Here is a 6,000-nt window from a genome sequence, read left to right as displayed (position 1 = left end):
TTTCTTTGAGACTCATTCTGGAAAAGTAATTTTTAAAGGTAAAAGGAAGATCATTAAGAACATAGTATTTTCAAACAGAAGTTGTCATGAAGTGTTTTCTTCTATGAGTTGGTAATAGGGTCAAGATCCTAAAAAATGTGTGAACTGAAATATCAGTTACTGAGGGGAATTATAGAGTATACTTTTATTGTTATGATTATTACATTTTCTTGTCAAAGTCTTTCTCACAGAGTCAAAAAAGATAAGAATAATCTTTCTTGTGAGAGAACATGATCATACTAATGACTCCAGGAATGATAACCCAAACACACAACCCTTGTCTCAGTCACAATTCACCTCAAAGCATATACAAGATAGCACCTTTAATACCCTAAGAAATAAGTCATTTATCAACCTTAGCTATATATGTAGTTTTATGTGCAATTATTTCTGAACATCCATACTTTGGAAGGCCCACATTTCTGCTTATGTATACAGTCATCCTCAATACACAATATGCAATAAAATAGTCTTTCATGAAATTTGCAGAGATGTCAAGGAATGACTTATTACTGACCACTCTCTTGAGTTTCTGTGTCTAGTTAGCATTCAAGAAGATTGGAAATTATCATAATTCTCATTATATATATATATATATATATATATATATATATATATATATATATATATATATATATATATATCCACAATTATTTTCAACCCAACAGATTGGCAAGTCCAAATGTCTATGCTGCCTGGGTCCCTCCCAAATAAGACGTTCTGGCATATATGAAGAACAGCTAACCAGTTCAGAGGCTGCTTCAGCACCCTGTACAAAGGATAATATAAAGGCTAACGGTAAGTTACAGGTGGCTGGGTGTGGGTAAGATTGAGAAATTAATTCCTATTCTATCTCCCAAAAGCTTCTCAGGGACCTTTACCTCTTTATCTCTCAGGGTAAGATCAAATATAGCTTCTCTTCTGCTTTTAGCAAGACATGAGATATGAAACTACCTTGGGATATAAAGAAGAATCCAGTTTTCTTTTTATAAAAGTCTGCCCTCAAAGTCAACCACTAGTTAAAGTGGTTGGCATTTCAGAATCCAGCTTTGACAGCCCGAGGCATGATAAATTCCCAACTCCAATCTTGTCTTGCCTTTCCCTGTGGGAAAACAGAGACCAAGCCATGTAGGAAAAGGTGAAACCACAAGGGCAGGAGAAACTCATGATTTGAGATTTGTAGGGAATTCTTATAAATGTGTTACCCAGAAATCTATCTCAAATATCAATTGTATTATCCCATACAAATAAACATAAAATTTGCAATTTTCACTGTTGTTACTACTTCTTCCCCTCTTTCTTAGAGTGTTCAATAAAGATATCTGCCTTCTTCTTCTGTGCCCTATGACCTCTTTTTTAATGAGATGTGCGGCAACTGAACAGTTGAGTTTTCCCATTTACCTCCACTTCCTACAGAACTGTAATGTTACCTCCTAGAATTCATGCTGCCTTTCCTTGAACAAAAAATTAGAGAGCTCCCCAGAGAACATTGCAAAGGAATTTTAACCCAGCCACACGGCAAGGGATCACATTCAAAAACCTAGATCTGTGTGATCTGGCTGGAATACAGACATGCTCCTAATATACACTTTTAATCTCTTTGGCTGGAATACATACCTTTAACCCCTTAGCTGTGATATACAGCTTTAATCCCCATGGAAGTAATATAGACACTACATGTCTTTAATCTCTCTGCTGGGATACACACCCACCTTTACCACACACCTTTAATCCCAAACAATGATGTTTAATCAAGGGGCATACAAAGTGACCAATCAGAGAAAAAAAAAATGAGAAAACGAGTCAGAAATGAGATATTACCAACTCTCTTGAGAACAGACAGGGAAGACAAGCTACTTAAGAGCAGCAGAGAGAGATGGTGGGAACAGACAGTGCAGTGCAATACAGTCCAGTCCAGTCCGGGAGAATGGTAGAGTTGAGTATAGACAGTTTGGGGCAGTTCAGTTGGTGGAGTTTAGAGGCAGTTTTTCCAACCAGAGAAACTCACTCAGAAGCCAAAAGAGGCCAGTTTGAATCTTTCAGCTTGGAGAGGAGTTTGAGACAGAAGAGCTGGCTTGAACCAGCAGGCCAGAGTTCAGAAAGAGCTAGAAAGTATGCATTTATTCAGCAGTAAATCTTGGAGGCTGAGAACATTCTAGACCTAGGTTAGCAGATAGAGGCTGGAAACGGAAGCTGTCAAGGTTTGGTCTTGCAGAAGTTTAGATTGTACAGGCTAGAAGCTTCTAGGCCTAGGCTTAGAGAAATTTACATAGAAATGCTTTGGGTTCAGCCCAAGCCACCTATTAGTAAAGTTTGGTTATAGCCTGTATCTCAACCCAGTTTCTCAGAAAATAAAAACCAACATTTACAGAACTTGCTATAATATAAAAGACTCCCATAAAGATTATAGCCCGCAGGTTTATTATCCCTCTCTGTCTCTTTGTCTTTCTCTCTCTTTCTCTTGCTCCCTCTTTCTAACTCTCTTCCAGTCTTCCTGGTTTTTACCTAATTACCCTCCTGTCCACTTTCCCCTCTCCCTACTCATCCTATCCCTTGATTGAACCTGAGCTACTTTTTATATTTTCTGTGTAATGTGTGCTGTCCAACTCCTTATGAGACCAATTCCTAATTTAAAATTTCACTCATTTTCCACCTTCTTTTCTGACTACCCGACACTTAACTCTCTTCCCAGTAAGGGCTCTCCTAAAGTGTTCCCATTTTTATAGATACTCTCAAGAGAAAAACATTTAGAAGAAATTAGAAAAAAAAATCAAAATAGGTGCTTTGGAGGAAGAGGGTAGAAATAAGTGGATTTGACATAGGGATTTTTCATGATAGTGAAATTATTATAGTTAATTTCATAATGATAATAGATAAAATTACATATTCATGAAGGTCAAAGAATTAGCGATACAAGTGTGAACCCTGATATGAATTATGAACTCTATGTGGCAACAACATACTAATGATAAATCACCAACACTTAATGAAATTGTCAGACTATTGGAAGACGTGAATAATATGAAAACTATGTGGTGAGAGTGGTGAGAGAAAGTTAATGGCACAGGAGAATCTGTTATAACTTATCTTAAAAATTTATGTGAACTCCAAATTGATCTTTCAAAAGTCTCTTAACTTTTAAAAGACAAATGATATAAATCTAATAATATGTAAGTATTAGGTTAAAACACAGGAAAGAATATAGTCCTGTAGAATGAATGACGTGGTTTCTGATGGGTACATAGAGAAGTGAATAGTTGATGAACTACTGAATGTATATTTGATAGAATTAGAAGCACTGAAGGCAACAATTAACATAGAGGAATTCTGGAACACAAGCAAATAACTCAGTATCTTGATTTGATGTTTTCTTAGATATATCTAAAATGAGAGTTAATAGTTTTGACTATACAGTAACAAAAATAGTGAACGAAAAGTAAATAGAAAATGCTGTAAGTTTTTGGAGAAAGTGTTACATATGAAGACAGCTGCAACTGTGGGAAGAATTCATGAAATTGGCACCAATTCATAAAAAGGCAGGCATGGGAAGCTAAAGGAAATATTTTAAGAAATAAAGGATAAAAATGTCCCATAATGGATAAAAAGAAATCAGTATAGAGCAATGATCCTATTAATATCAACATAGAAAATATAAAGAGAAGCCTACTTCTAGAAGTGCCATAATAAAATTTATAAAAAGAAATAAAGCAAGGCAAAAAAAAGCCCCTGGATGAATAATAACTAAGCTATTACTAAATTTGAGAAATTATATAAAGTTCAATAAATCCTGTTCACATGAAAGCCTAACATGTAAAAATGTAATGCAAAGATGAATGCTTCATTGTGTGTGTGTGTGTGTGTGTGTGTGTGTGTGTGTGTGTGTGTGTGTGTATAATTAAGAACCCCTAAGACCACTTAGTTCTGCCCATCTGTGCATGAGTACATGTGCATCCACTGAAGCAAGAGCAACCTACTGTTGGCTACTTCCTCAAAGAAGAGAGACTCATGCTCCCATAATATCCACTAATTGCCAAAAGCTTTTCTAATAAGGATGGGGCCTTCAGAAGTTCCACAGGCAATGCTGGAGTTCTGACTGGCTTTATCATATGTAGGCAAATATAGCTTCTCCTAGTTCATGTGTAATACTGCTTCGTCATGTTTCTATCTCACAATTTCATAGCTTTCTTTCTCTTCTAGAAGTTGTTACATTCTTTCTACTCTGCCATCCGTAAAGTTCTCTGAGCCTTCGCTAATGAGAGAGAGACTGGAGTGGGAAGGCAACAGAAGAAGGGTTAGAAAGAGGTTGTGGTAAGTGCATATAATCCCTATATACATTGTGTAAATGTATGGAACTTTGGAACTTTTAAAGATAAAAAAATATTATTTTAAAAATATATGTCTCAAAGAAGCCAATTAAAAAAGAAAAAAGAAAAAGTAAGGTAAGTCAAAAGACTGAATGGCTATTATGTGTATTTGTCATCCCAAATAGAGGTTGTCACATAGAGAAGTATTATATTCAAATTGACAAATAAAAATTAAATGCATTCAATAAGACAACTAAAGTAGATCAGAGGGGTGCAAATTGTAAAGGAAGAAGTCAAAGTATCACTATTTTCAGATGATATGATAGTATACATACATGACTCCCAAAATTCTACCAAGGAACTTCTACAGCTGATAAACACCTTCAGCAAAGTGGCTAGATAAAAAAATCAACTCTGAAAACTAGTAGCCCTCCTTTATGCAAAAGACAAACTGTCTGAGAAAAAAATTAGGGAAACAATACCCTTCACAATAGTCACAAAAATCAGAAAGTACCTTAATATAACTCTAACCAAAGAAGTGGAAGACTTAGGTGAAAAAAACTTCAATTCTCTGAAGAAAAAAATTGAAGAAAATATCAGAGAAACATCTCCAATGCTCACAGATCGGTAGGATTAACATAGTAAATATGGCCACCTTCCCAAAAGCAATATACAGATTCAATGCAATTCCCCTCAATATACCAACAGAATTCTTTGCATACCTTGGAAAAATAGCTCTCAACTTCATATGGAAAAACAAAACTTGAATAGCAAAGACAATCTTATATAATAAATGATCTTCTGGAGCTATCATCATCCTTGATCTCTAGCTATATTATAAGGTGTCAATATTAAAAGCTGCTTGGTACTGGCATAGAAACAGACGAATCGATCAATGGGATTGAATTGAAGCTCCACAAATGAATGAACACACCTATGAGCACTTGATTTTTGACAAAGAAGCTAAAACCAGACAATGGGGGAAAAACAGCATCTTCAATAAATGGTCCTGGACTAACTGGATGTCTACATGTAGAAAAATGTAAACAGAACCTTATTTATCACCCTGAAAAAACCTCAAGTCCAAGTGGATTAAAGACCTCAAAATTAAACCAGACACAGTAAGTCTGTTAGAAGAAAGAGTGGAGAAGAGCCTAGAACTCATTGGCATAGGAAATAACTTCCTAAATAGAACACCAACTGCTTAGGCTCTAAGATCAACAATTAATAAATAGGACCGCATGAAACTGAAAAGCTTCTGTAAGGCAAAGGACACTGTAAACAGAACAAAACAACAGCCTACAGACTGGGAAAAGATCTTCACCAGCCCTTCATCTGACAGAGAGTTTAAAATCCAAAATATATAAAGAACTGTAGAAATTATACAACACTAAATCAAATAATTCAAATTTTAAAAATGGGGTATAGAACTAAACAAAGGGACATCAAATGGCCAAGAGACAATTAAAGAAATAATCAACATCGCTAGTCATCAGGGAAATGAAAATCAAAAGAATTCTGAGATTCCATCTAACACGGGTCAGGATGTGTAAGATCAAAAACTCGTACATGCTGGTGAGGATGTGGAGGAAGGGGAATGCTTCTGCAGTGCCAGTGGAGTGCAAACTTTTACAACCACATTGTCAATCAATATGAT

The sequence above is a fragment of the Acomys minous genome (assembly GCF_964271855.1).
Source record: "Acomys minous genome assembly, chromosome: 10".
Classification (NCBI taxonomy): domain Eukaryota; kingdom Metazoa; phylum Chordata; class Mammalia; order Rodentia; family Muridae; genus Acomys; species Acomys minous.
The sequence above is the reverse complement of the archived record's forward strand: the minus strand, read 5'-3'. Positions refer to the sequence as shown.